The sequence below is a fragment of the Panthera pardus genome, unplaced genomic scaffold (assembly GCF_024362965.1).
Source record: "Panthera pardus isolate Hobbes unplaced genomic scaffold, ASM2436296v1 HiC_scaffold_13, whole genome shotgun sequence".
NCBI classification, from domain to species: domain Eukaryota; kingdom Metazoa; phylum Chordata; class Mammalia; order Carnivora; family Felidae; genus Panthera; species Panthera pardus.
Genome location: NW_026526688.1, coordinates 195785715 through 195800438, shown reverse-complemented (window position 1 = coordinate 195800438; position 14724 = coordinate 195785715).

The window sequence follows — 14724 nt, the reverse complement described above, 5'->3', positions numbered from 1 at the left end:
TGTGTCTATTTTTAATGCCAATACCATGCTGTTTTTATTATTACAGCTATGTAATACAGTTTGAAATCTACAGTATAAAATGTGATGCCTCCAGCTTTGTTCTTCTTTTTCAAGATTTCTTTGGCTCTTTAGGGCCTTTTGTGATTCCTTACAAATTTTAAGATTGCTTATTCTGTTTCAGGAGGCAGGGTGGAGAATGTCATTGGAATTTTAATAGGGATTGACTTGAATCTGTAGATTGCTCTGGAGAGTATGGACATTTAAACAATATTAATTATTCCAATCCAAGAACGTGGAATATCTTTCAATTTATTCGTGTCTTTTTCAATTTATTTCACCAATGTCCTATAATTTTCCATGTATAGAGCTTTCACTCCTTGGTTATAGTTATTCATAGGTTTTACTCCTTTTGTTGCAATCATAAGTGGAACTGCCTTCTTAATTTATTTTTCTGATAGTTCATTTTCAGTGTATAGAAATGCAGCCAATTTTTGTGTATTGATTTGGTATCCTGCAACTTCACTGCATTTGTCTTTTAGTTCTAACAATGTTTTGATGGAAATTTTAGGTAAGGCCAATAGTTTCAAATTCAGTGTGCATTAATTTCTAAAAGTACTCTTTCATTCATTTAGTCATATTCTAAAAATTTGCTTCAATCCAAGGTCCCCCCCCCCACCCAGAGTTACTCACATGTTTATAAACTCTGACATGAAAAAAAAATAAAAAAGAAAGAAAGAAAGAAAGAAAGAGAAAAGGGAAGGAAGGGAAGGGAAAGGAAAGGAAACGAAAGGAAAGGAAAAGAAAGGAGAAGGGGATGAGGAAGCAAGAAAACATACTAAAACTTCTCTTTGAAAGTAAAATATGTCACTTATACCTTCAGTGATTTCAAGTTTAGAATCTTTTGGCGCTCAGATGCAAGAGGAAGGGTCATAAAAAACATAGTTTGGTCTATAAAAGAAGGAAAGAGCTTGCCACCCTATATTTCAATCCATTTGATCCTACCACAGTACCCGCTCATTTTTTTAAATGTCATTTACTCGTGGCAGAGGCAAACAGTCTCACCTTCTGAAGGTGTTACCTTGTTAAGAAGCATAATGCCTTCCTAATAAAAATCTACGTGATTTATAGCATGTACACAGAGGAAGCAGATTTGGGGTAAAAATTGACAGCTATGGAAGTATCAGAAATGCCAGCTGCTGCACTGTGGTTCCCACTGGAAAGAAATTTGTCCTCTTGCTGGGAGCCATCTGTATACGAGTAGAAAGACTCACTCCCAGGAAGTCTCACCGTATCTGTGGCTAAAATCATCTAAACAGACTCTTTTATGGTCCCTTCATGGTTTTTAATGACAAGGAAATTAATAGTACATGTTTTAATATCATTGCAGACAAGAATAACTGGAAATATCAAGTAATAACTAAACATTAAGGGTGCTGTGTTCAGAATGTGTTCGGAATGTGTTCCTTCCTTCTTTGACTATTCCTTCCGTGCTCTCTGATCACGCCTCACCCCAAGTGGGCTAAGGACCCCTCTCATGGTGCCCACCAGAGTATCTTTTGCTCAACCTTTGTAACAGCTGATGCACTGTGCCTTAATTATCGTATCCCTTTCTGTCGTTAGCCAAAGGCAGAGATTGCGTCTCTTTGGAACGCACAACCCCAATATGTGGCTCAGTTCCTGGTGTATAATCGGCACTTAATAAATTTTAATGAATGAACAAACCTGCGTGGCACTGCACAGGCAGTTTCTCATCCGATTAGTACAATTATCCTGCTGAGTGAAAGCACAGATGATTTTATTAACACCCCCTTTTATATGGGAGTGGGAGCATAAAAAGCTCAGGGACACGATCTGCAAAGGTTACCCTGTGAATCAGTGGCAGAGGGGGTACTCCAAGCTCTGTTCTCTCAAGCTGCTGACACCGCAGCACACAGGTGACGGTGAGTGACAGGTCTAGTGCCCGGGTCTCCTCAGACAAGATGGGGAGTCAGGGACCTAGGCGTTCCCTAAGCACTACGGTTTTGAACAAACCACTTAGGCTCTATTTCCTCATATTACCTAGGTAGAGAAAGTGGGCAGACACATGTGAAGGTGTGTTACAAAATAAAAACCCCAAGTAAACTAATGTTCTAGTCAATTATAATCCAAAATCATTTACAGTCCAAACATCCAGACATTTATAATCCCAACATTTATAATCCACACAGCCAAAAGCGGCCATTTCTTCATCCATCCGGGAGAGTCTATTGAGAGACTAACTAGTTTCCTCGTTTCCACTCTTAATATCCACTCCCCTACAATACATCTTCCACGTGGTAGCTAAGTGACCTGTCCAACAGGTGAAGCTTGTGTCTCCTAATTTAAGCCTTCCAAGGGCTCCTGGAATCTCAAACCATTAGGTCGCAACATGATCCTTCCGGAGACGATTGATCTCTGCTCACATTTCCAGTTTTATTGAGACCCAGTCTCACCCTGCTGGGTATACGCTTATCTCATTGGTCTTTTACCCTTCCTCAAAACAAATATGTAAGGGACGGCAGATAAATGTGTGGTGTATGTGTGTGTAGGTGTGTGCGTGTGTGTGTGCGTGCACGTATATATGCGTAGTGTGTGAGAACTCTATATGTAATGTGAAGGTCTTTTGCAAAATGAAACTACTCACATCATAAGATATTTTTCTAGCCATTTAAAATAGTGTCTAAAATGTCCATTTCTCATTTAGGGAGTATCTATTAAGGTCTACATATATCCATATTTATCTATAATTATCTATTCTTTACTTGAGAGAGCCTTCCTGGCCTCCTAGACTAGTTCTAGACTAGGGCTTTAGCTCTCTGTCCTAGGCTTCTAGAAATCCATAGAACCTTATTTTTTGCTTTCATAAAACTTATCACACCTGGGACACCTGAGTGGCTCAGTCAGTTGAGCATTTGAGTCTTGATTTTGGCCCAGGTCATGACCTTACAGTGGTGGGATTGAGCCCATGGGGCTCCATGATCTGCCGTGAGCCTGCCTGAGATTCTCTCCCTGTCTCTCTCTCTCTCTGTTCCTCTCTCTCCATGTCAATGAAAAGAAAATTATCACAATCTTTCCATGTCTGTCTCTACAGAAACCTATACGTTCTCTGAGTCCAGAAAAGATGTTTGTTATCTTATTCATTACCATGTACTACGAATTTAGTATAGTTGCTATTAATGTAATAAATACCAAGTGAATAAGTGTTGGATGGACACTTGATGAAAAGATACAAAAATGTAACTTAATATGCTGGGTTTGAGTTAAGTGAAGGGCATAGAAAACTGAAATACGTTGTGACAAATGCTATGACAAGACATCTATGGCTTTGTTTTTTAAGTATTCAGTCCTCTTTCTCTTACTTATTTTGGAGACCCACACCATCCTATCCCTCTACTCTTGACACCTTTTATCCAGGCGAGCTGACCCCAATGCCTTATTCCCTGGATGTGCATATGACCAAAACAAGGGCCTTCAAGGTCAGTACTGGTACGTGGACAGTGACTACAGAAAAGCGAGACCTTGCCTCTCAGTTGTTGAGCTTGGTGGAATGTAAGCTTCGATCTGTGGGGGGCCGTCTTTGCACCACATGGGGGAGTCCACTTAAAAATGAGATCAGTGTCTGGGAAAGAGGAGTTGAGCTAGCAGAAGAGAGACCAAATTCTGAAGATACTGTTGGAACGTTTTTATCAGATCGTGACTTGACGTTGCCGATGTCTCGACTTTTACTTTGAATGAAATAGCCAATTTTAATCGAAATTAAATTAAGTTTAGCTTAAGTCAGTCTGAGTTCAGTGTCTGTAAACTGCAATGGAAAATGTTTGAACTCATTCTTAGAGGCAAGTGCAAGGGGCAATGATAGATGCCTTGCCCAAGGGGAGACAGAGGGTTTCAGAGAAGCCCACATGGAGGACATTCCTGAAGCTAAACACAAATTACGGTTGTTAATACTCGAGAGAAAATTAAACTTGAGCTTGGTACCAATTGCATTTTGGGCACTCATGCCCTTGATAGAAGGCACTGAGTCATACCTAAATGTATGACCTTATCACTTGGAGCCAAAATATAAATAAGCCCATACATACACTTAGCCCATAATCTTCCCTTTCCTAATCCCTAATTATCCAGATTTTTGCAGGGCAGAATAACTTCCCAAGCTATGCACCTACCAGAATAGTAACCAAAGAATCAGATCTTGAACCCACTCTAATCGCACCATTTACCAGTAGTATTAAAATACCACAGGAAAACTTCTCAGTTTCTCTTAATTTCACAGATCCCCTCTTCTTTATCCATAAAATTATGCTAGAAATTTATAGCTACGTGGATGGAACGGGAGAGTGTTATGCTAAGTGAAAGAAGTCAGGCAGAGAAAGACAGATACCATATGTTTTCACACATATATGGACCCTGAGAAACTCAACAGAAGACCAGAGGGGAGGGGAAGGGGGAAAAAAAAGGTACAGAGAGGAAGGGAGGCAAACCATAAGAGACTCTTAAACACTGAGAACAAACTGAGGGTTGATGGGGGGGTGGGGGAGAGGGAAAATGGGTGATGGGCATTGAGGAGGGCACCTGTTGGGATGTGCATTGGGTGTTCTATGGGGACCAATTTGAAAATAAATTTCATATGAAAAAGAAAGAATGAGAATTAAAATACCACATGATCATTAAAAAAACAAGAAATACCTACTTAAAAATGGGTTAACATATAATAAATGCCCAGCATGGAGCATAGCACATCATAGAGGATTATGTTTAGTTAGCTAAAATGTTCTGAAAGAATTCTGCAACCTGACTTCTCATGCTAAAAGATTTTACACAATTTCTTCAATTTAAGTATAATGTCTAACACAACTTGAAGAGTCAATAACTCTTTCTGGAGGAAATAAAATAAAACGGAAGACCATCATAGGGTTAGGACCCACTTTGTTTCAACTTTCTTCTCTGTCCACTGTAGCCATGATTCTATGTTCACTACTCCATGCATACCTCATCTCCAAATTCAACAGATGTATTTTATCTCTTACCAAACTTGACCTCTATGTAACATTAAATCCCATAAGCCATTTTTCTTTTCTTAAAACTATCTCCTCTGTGTTTCAAGGAATTGCTTCCATTTTCTACTTTGTGAACACCTCTCTCTCTGTTGAGTTGGTTAGCCTTTCTCTAAACCTAATTACTAAAAGCTGGTCTTTAGATGGGGCCTCTGGGTGTCTCAGTCAGATAACGGTCTGACTTTGGCTCAGGTCATGATCTTGCGGTCTGTGAGTTCAACCCCCGCATCGGGTTCTGTGCTGACAGCTCAGAGCCTGGAGCCTGCTTCGGATTCTGTGTCTCCCTCGCTCTCTGCCCCTCCCCTGTTCACATTCGGTCTCTCTCTCAAAAATAAACATTAAAGAATTTCTTTTAAAAAGTTGGTGTTTAGGTGATTACCATGGGGAGAGGGAAATGGGGAGTTATTGTTTAATGGGAACAGAATTTCAGTTTGTGAACATAATTTTTGGAGATGAATGGTGGTGACCATTGCACAACATTATGAATGTATTGAATGTCACAGAATAATGCACATAAAATTGGTTAAAATGGTAAATGTTACATATGTTTTACAACACTAAGAAAGTTGGTATTTGTCCAAATTTTTTGTCCCCGTCTTCTTAGTGTTCAATATTTTCTTTTATAGTAATCCCACCCAAGCTGAAACTTTCAACTGTCATTTATACTCTATCCTTTAAACTTAATTTTAAAATCTATTATCTTCAGTGTCAAATAATGCCATGGACCCATCGATTTGGTCACTTAGAAATCATTCACTGCATGCCATTTACACATCCAACACTGAGCTAATAATTAGGTATAAGTTGTAAACCAACAGGTATTTTTATTTAAATATTGGACCTAGTTAGGGTTCTGTCCAAATTAATCCTGAAACCAGGAGTTGGGTACCGATCATTTGGGGGAGGGAGGGTTATGAGAAGCACAAAAGGATAGGAAGCAGGGAATGGTACGTTCATGAAGAGAGTGCATCATTGTGGGGTGTGGGCATTTCATCCATTGGGGACGCTCTCCAAGCTATATGGAACTACCTTGGAAGGATCCCACCAGAGCTTGGAAAGGCTGGCACATATACGCACAACCCCCACCTCGCACTGTTTGCAGGTTGTCCCCATGTACATTAACGACTTCAACTTCCTCTAGATCGTGCCTGCTGGAAGGCAAACGAGTCCCCATGATGCTGGAGAAATTCCTCAAGCAAGAGGGACTTGCTTCCAGACTCCTTTGTGTTGTTTTTTTTTTTTTTAATTTTTTTTAATGTTCATTTATTTTTGAGAGAGAGACAGAGAGTGAGCGGGGGAGGGGCAGAGAGAAAGAGAGACACAGAATCTAGAGCAGGCTCCAGCCTCTGAGCTGTCAGCACACAGCTCCATGCGGGGCTGGAACTCATGACCCGCGAGATCGTGGCCCAAGCCGAAGTCAGATGCTTAACCGACTGAGCCGCCCGGGTGCCCGCTCGGAGCCTGGAGCCTGCTTCAAATTCTGTGTCTCCCTCTCTCTCTCTGCTCCTCCCCTGCTCACGCTCGGTCTCTCTGTCCTTCAAAAATAAATAAAAACATTAAAAAAAAAAAAAAAAGATCACAGTCTTCAAGTACTTTCCCTCTAATGGCACACTTGCGGTATAACAGAAGCGAGTTTCAGACCCACATATGACTGACTTCCAAATCCAGTCTCATCTTCCTCTTCTGTAAAATGGGGCTAATGGTATTTTTTTTTCAAAGCATTGGTGAAAGAGTTAGAGATGTTACCATCTATGTAATATCAGGCATGGTGCCTCCCAGGGTAGATATTTCATACACGTTGGTACCTCCCATGGGCAGAACTGGTTCATCTCTTTCTTGGTAGAGGACCAAGAAAGTATGCCTTCTTTTTGTTGTCAGCACCTGAAATAGTCACAGAAGTTCAATAGAAGAATGCTCAATCTTACTTAAGTCTTTTCCCTCTGTGTCTCCTGCCTTCCATCACCTTCCATTCCAGCTTACCTTCTGTATTTTCACTAAAATGATATATCTAAAATAAAAAAACCTTCGGGCTGCCTGGGTGGCTCAGTCATTTAGAGGAGCCAACTTTGGCTCAGGTCATGACCTCAGGGTCTGTGAGTTCGAGCCCAGCCTCAGGTTCTGGGCTGACAGCTCAGAGCCTGGAGCCAGCTTCAGATTCTGTGTCCCCCCCGCCCCTCTCTGCCCCTCCCCCACTCATGCTCTGTCTCATTCTCTCTCAAAAATAAATAAATGTTAAATTTTTTTTAAAAATAAAAGCCTTTAAGGGTTATTGCCACTTACACTGTAATCCACAATTGTTCAGAGTGTCACTGAATGCGTTTCATGGTCTGTGCTGTTTTCCTGCACACACAACACCAAACTATCCAGGGTCCCCTGGTGGTCCTGTGCTGCCTCCGTCTAAAGGCTTCTGTGCCCTCACTCTGCCTGGGATCTTCTTCTCAAACGGGTCTTCATCCCCAGATCAGGTCAGTCCCCCTCTGTGAATGCGTCTTTCCTTAACCGCTGAGCTCCTTAGCTGCCTTGGGCTTAGTTTATAAGAAACCCTTTAGGGTCCCCTCCGAACCTTACGCACCGTCTGCAGAGCAGACTTTGGCTCAGGTCATGATCTTGCGGTCTGTGAGTTCAACCCCCGCATCGGGTTCTGGACCCAAAGGGGCACCATTACTTAAGGAGATCAAGTGATCACTTGATGGAAAGTGACCGCATCGAATGTCTTCCAACCTGGAAATATAAGCAATTCATTCTGACAAGAATAGACCTATGAATACGTGAATCCACATGCGTTGTGGGTATGGTCATGGGTTCCCTTCCCTTTTTGCAAGGCCTCAAAGGCATCTTTGTGTGGACCTGTGATTACAAGATCCGCTTTTCATATGTCACCACTTTGAATCAAAGACCTATATATGGTGCAGTGTCCCCAATAAGATGCCTATGTGCCACAAGAAACCCAAAAGTGAAAGGAGTAGAGTCCGTGCTTGCCATATCTCCTGGTGACTCACTTGGGGAATGTATGCTTCTTGTCCCCATGCTGTGAGTGGAAGCATAATTAGCTTTTTCTACAACCAGATCTTTCTCATGCCCTGCTGTGTCTCTTTGGACCACAGTCACCACCTGTCACGTATAGATTGCTGAAGTGTATGAAATACACATCAGGCTACTGTAGTCCCCAGATTTTAGTTTTGCCAAATGTCTTTTGAAATCCTTGTTCATTTGACTTGAAGTGAGAGAAAAGCATAATTCCCATTGTCCCCACAGGGGGCGGGGGGGGGAGGGAAAATTCCCTAGAACTGAGTTTCTTTAAGGAAACGCTCTCTCTTGACCCCTGTTTTAAAATCCTGTTACCCAAGGTTACAAACATACGCTAAAGATAACACATGGGGGGCTTTGAATGCCAGGCCGAGGAGGTTGAAAAACATTAAAAATCATCCAAACCAAATTCTGGTGATGTTTGTTCCTGCCTTTATAGATATTTCTTTGCCTTTGCTTGTATTTTCTGCTAACACTCAAAAATGCCAATGGCATAGGCATGTTGGAGCCGGGTGGAAATTTGGCTTTCATTATATGCCTCAGATAATATATCGGCTCCCATTGATTTGAAACTGGACTGAGGTCTTCTAAAGAGACTTAAATTTCTTTTCTGGGTGTTTAGATTGGACCAATTTCACTCAATTTTGAATTTCATTACAAACTGCCTTCTGAATTCAATGGAAAGCCCATTTCCCTTGCAAGTCCACCAAAAGCATCTCTCCAAATTGCACTTGAACTTTTCTTAATGGGATATCAGCAACCTCCATGATAAATATTGATCTTATATTCAGTCATTCTAAAATAAAACATTTCCCATTTTCATGTGTTTCAGCCTGTGGAGGCAAATGCTCCAAAGAAGAGGCTGGTCTTCACTTTTCATCAAAAAACCTAGTGCAGCTGGTTTGTACTGTGCCAGGAGGATCTGAACAGGTTTTTCAATGCCTTCTCCTCAAATCAGCCATTAGATCTTGAAGCCCAGTAGTCAAGGGCTTATTGAAAATTTGCGGTGTCAGTAAGAGAATTACAAGGATACTCGCGTATAATATATACACCCGGGAAAGGCAGTTCTCTTTGTTCATGGAAAACCTATCATTTGGCCCGAGACTACAAATGTAAATACCTAAAAGTTTTATAAAATTTAAACTGCAGGGGGAAAAAAATGAAAGTATTATCTGTTTTTGATTAACACATCCGAGGTCTGGCTGTCTCTTGCCTGAGTCTTTCTAAATTCATCTCTCTACTCTAGGCATATAATCTTCCCTCTAAAACCTTGATTTTATCCTGGAACATCTGAGCCCCCCCCCCCCCCAAATTTTAGCAGTTCTCCATGGTTTAAGTGTTCAAATTCTTAGTCTAGGGATCTAGAATATTTGTATTCTGGTTCCCAATTATTCCTACACCCCCGTTGCCCCTGACTCCTACAAGGATGAATCCTTTCCTTAAGTACCGTGACCCGGTTAGGATACAGAATATTCTGGCCTTCTCCTGCTTGTATCTCAAGAACACATAGTCCTCTCAAATGGTTTTCCAATGGAAAGATTTCATACTACAAAGTCTTAGAGAAGAACTTGGAAGCAGGCTTCTTTGGGAGATACCCCTGAAAACAGGAGTGAAGGAATGGAGACAGTGGGTCAAGCAGAGGAAGGTACATTATAAAGCAGATTACTGTTGTGAACAAATGGGCCTCAGTGCTTATGGGCACTTTCTTTAACAACCTATCAGAAAGAGTGTCAGCATTGTGTCCAAAGCTGGAAGCAGGGACATCTACTTCTAATCTTCCATTCCTCAATAGTGGGGGGTTCCTGGAAGGCATTCGTTCACCTACCTTTATGCGCTGCACCAGGTACAGGAGCTAAATAGCCTTCAGTAAGAAGAGATCTCTGCAGCAGAAAGTAGAACGTCACTGTGTCTCTTTGGGGTGCAATGCAGTCAAAGTACATGGAACTGTCCAACAGGACGTCACTCAGATCAGAGGTGGGCTGGGAGCCATGGTCCGTGGCATCAATAACATTGGCTCATCTTCCATTGGTACTTCAAAATGAGCCCAAGAGGGACGCATGGTTGCTTTGTCCTGGTCCCTGACTTCGATGCACTACCTGGCTTCTGCTTTTATAGTTCCCCCAGTGACTCACAGGCTCTATTTAAGGCCTTATGAATGACTTCTCAAAGATGACATGGCCCCAGGACCTCTGGTTGTTATGTGCTTGCGTGGTTAGTATATCAGCGGATAGGGCGTTATAAACGTGACATACATCCCTAGGCTCCAACGAGACGCTCTGCTCAACAACTACGACACATGACTTTTACTTTCACAGATGCTCAGAACCCCCTTTCTACACAGTTCATCTTCCCACCTCCCCTAGTTAACCACTAGTTTAACTAGTGGATTTAACCACTAGTTAACATCCTCTATTTAACACTTATTTGCCTATCAAAATGTGGCTTGTGCCTCAAAATTCCACTTGGCTGCTGCACCATCTATGAAATGATCTCTGATTGCCCCAATATACAATGATCCCCCCTTTTGATTAATCCCTGTGATAACAACTAAGCAATTAGTTCACGATGACACACAAATGTCAGCAGAAATGTTCCGTGCTTTCAGATTCAGAATCAACAGGGAAATCAGCCTTCTCGATTCTGCACCTGGAGGGCGGGGTGAGGGGGGTGAAGGTAACCTACATTTTTTTTTTTCTGATTCTTGGTTGCTGTCTCCTCTGAATTAATTCAGTTTGTGGACCACCTCATAGATGATGTCTCTATTCAGACACGTGTCAACATAGACCTGACCTGTAGCTCTTCTCTTAAGTCCAGCAACAGCAATAGCAATAACATAGCTATCAATCTACGTGAGGCTTCCTTTTTCCCAGAAAACTGACAAAACTTCTAATGTATCCTGGAATGGAAAAATTGCATTGGCCACGTGTGACGACAGGGAATCAGCTTTCTTCCATATTAATGAAGGCCCTTCAGTTTTCTGTCCCTCCTTTCTGTCTCTTACCTGTTTTTACCTCCCTCCATCTTAAATTTCTGTTCATTTCTTTTTCTCTATACCATGCTCTCAACCCTCCCACATCAACCCCGATGGAACCGTCATGGTATTTGCCTAACACAATCCTTTGCTTCCCTGAAAGAGACACTGGTACCATTTGTAAAGTAATGAGTTTGGCCTTTAAAGGGTGGCTATCACTAAAAGACGGGTATGAACCTGGTAATGGTGAAGTAGATTCTAAGAGAGATACTCACTGGGTCTGGCTCCACTTAAGGGAGCAGACACTGTTTCACTGGCACCCAGTAATGACAAGTCACTGAAAAAATGAGTCACTAAGTAAACAAATACAAAACTGATGTGTCCCCAAAGTGTCATTTTATCCATACACAACAATAATATAGTCATCTTGTGAGCCAGAGATGTTCAGATTTTTCCCAAGTCTTTTCTTTCTCTGAAGCCAATAAACATGGGACCCCAAATCACAACCAGAAACTGTTACCAGGTGGCCATGAGGAATTCTTGTAATAGAAGGGAAACTCACCAAAGTCTTTGTCACCAATGCAGGATCTCCTTGATGCCCTTCGGTAAGCATACAAGTGAGGACTGTAGGAAGAATCCCAAAAGAAAGAAAAATTGTACCAACGTGTCCAAATGATTGGACACTGTTAGTATAAACTCCCAGCTCCTTCTCTTAACAGGCATGCCCAACCCCATTCTTATTGACACATGATTTTCTAAGGCTATTAACCTATTCAAAACCGGTGCTCTGATGTCTAGCCATCCTAGGAACTGTGTCCTCCTTCAGATAATTCTGCCTGCCTTGCTCTATCTTTTGTATAATGTCTTAACAGCTTAACTTTCCTCTGTTCCAAGTTCTTAGCACAGTTGTATATTTTGGTTCAGGCACAGCAGTGATATTCTACAATTTGTAGCTCTAATATTTAAAACTCACACTACAAATTACGTTTTTTGTTACTCCATTTTATAGCCTGTAGCTTGTCCTACTCAACTGGATATTTGCCCCATTATAGATAATGTACATATGCTTCCGATAAATACTTTTCTCTTAAGTTCTGAGCTTTTTAAAGGCAGGAGCAAAATCCAGGGGCAGTAAGAGACCTCCAGAGGTGTGAACTATACTATACAAATCAAGATGCAAAGGAGAAACGAGTAGCAACCATTTCATAGAGCATGTAAAAAGGCCCCCAAAAATCTGCCTTAAATATGGTTGATAAGGATTCACGTCATTAGATTGAAATTTGAGGAATTGCACATGACTTTTTTTTTCTAAGTATGAGTAATACTGTCTTTGGCTTATGACCATGAGCAATCCAATGCAGGAGGATGGGATGAGAAGAGCACTGGAAATCTTAAGGAAAATCATTAAGACCCAGGGTGAGAGAGAGATTGCATCCAAGCAGAGGGATGTGATTTGCCAAGTGGGATGAGAAACACATCTGAAGTTACATGACTATAGCGTCATTGCCTGGGTATCCGCCATTAAAAAGAGAAGCAGGTGGTAAAACTCAGTTGTTAAGGCTGTAGGTCCAGCACCAGAGTGCGAAGCGAGCTCTTTCTTCCACCTGCTGCTGAAGCACGTTGGTAAGTTTCTGTTTCCTTCTTGGTATAATGAGACTGATAACGTCTACCTTAAAGAGCTATTGTCGAGGTGGCATTTTAAATTTTTTTAACGTGTATTTATTGTTGAGAGAGAGAGAGAGAGACAGAGCATGAGCATGGGAGGGGTCGAGAGATGGGGAGACACAGAATCCAAAGTAGGCTCCAGGCTCTGAGCTGTCAGCACAGAGCCCAAAGCGGGGCTCGAACTCACGAACCAAGAGATCATGACCGGAGCCGAAGTCGGGCGCTGAACCGACTGAGCCACCCAGGTGCCCCGTGGTGGCATTTTAATAGCTCACGGCTATGAGTACTTGGAGTGGCCTAGACACCACCTGGGAATGCGGTTGTGTAAGCTCATGCGATCCTTTGAAGGATATTGAGATCGGTGCTATGACTCACCAAGAGCAAGATGGCTTTGAGGAATCACTCGGGTTCAGCAGTAGGATGCGCTGGAACTACAATTTGAACCCAAGTGTTCTGATTCCAGAGACCCCCTCGTCTTAACCAGATACCAGCCGTGCCTCCTCAATGGCCCATTCTACCATTAAAGTTCTCCATATATGAGACAATGCACAGAAATTCTTTATACGAGAACTTAAAACATAAGTACCATTTCTTATTACTTTATCAGTACTACGTGTGTAATTATTAAGTTCTCCTGGAAAATATTAGACTGGGTTTCAGGCAACCTTCATTCTGGGCTTAGCTCTGCTGCTACCTTGATGTACATCTTTGGCCAAGTCATTTCCTTCTCTGTTGCTCATTTTTCTTACCTGTAAAATGAAGCCTGGCCGTGATACTTCCTTAGTTTCTTCTCCAACAGCCTATGATTCATAGGTAAATGTAAGGGTTATGTATCAAACACCTTAGAGGTTTCACTGAGCAAACTTTAAAGACCTTCAACTTTGCTTCTTGAGTGCCTGCTTTTACTCAGTATTTTAGAGAGGATGCCAGATCGGAGGGGAATTAAGGGGGCTAACAATTTATTCACATTTTGTGTTTCATTCCAGAACGGAGAAGAAAAAGAAAAGCAAGTTTAAAAAAAAAAAAGAAAAAAGAAAAAAAACAATCCCATCTTCATTTCCCAGAGAGAGGCTCAGAGCCACAGAGGTGGAGAGATTTCATTGCCTGTCCAGAGTGATCTTGGATGTCCCTTGAAATAAATTGATCTGGGGTCCTAACATATGTAATTTCAATTTCGGTAATGGTAGGTCTGCAGCATTAGCCGCGGTTGCCAAAAAAAGGGTTGACATTTATTGCAGGCTCAGACATGGAGAAAAATGATTCTTCACATGAATACATTTGCCTAAAGCAATGATAGTCTCAGAGGGAAATCATAAACAGAAAGAAAATGCTACTTGACTACCCTCAAAGCCGGGGAAACCTAGAGAGGCTGAAGAACAAATAATTAGCATTCAGGAGAATCCGCTTTCCTTTTTTCCTCAGCTCACTGTAACGGATTCTGCTGGTGTTCCGCCATAGCCCCTTGGTACTTTCCATTCTGTGTGTGCCAATGGCCTCCCGCTCGAGCATCTGTGCTTCTCTGCCTGGGGGCTTTCTCTGGCTGAGCGGGGGACAAGTGAGAGGCGCCAGGTGGCTGGTGATCCTGGGAGCAGCCCTCAAGTGATGCCACATGGTACCAAGTGGCTAAGGATCTCAGCTTCCTCGTCTCTCAGGTAGGCCAACTTTTGGATCTGTTCTCCCCAGGCATCAGAGGTCATGAGCAAGACCGAGCCCCAGTGCCTATGTCAGTGACACACTCTTTCGCAGCACCTGCACCTGGAATTGGCTTCTGTGATGGTTTGGAGAATACACCTGTCAGATCTCTGACTGCGGGGAAGCAGCGGACTGAGAGACCCAGCGGCTTTGTTCTTACATCCATCACTGCATTTGCACCAAGACCACGCTTCCCAAGAACTGCTCTCAGCCACTGACTGAGAGACGGGGACCCTGAGGCACGTGCGATATTTCTCTGCTAGCTTCCAGGACTCAAGGGCTCCCCACAGGCCTTAC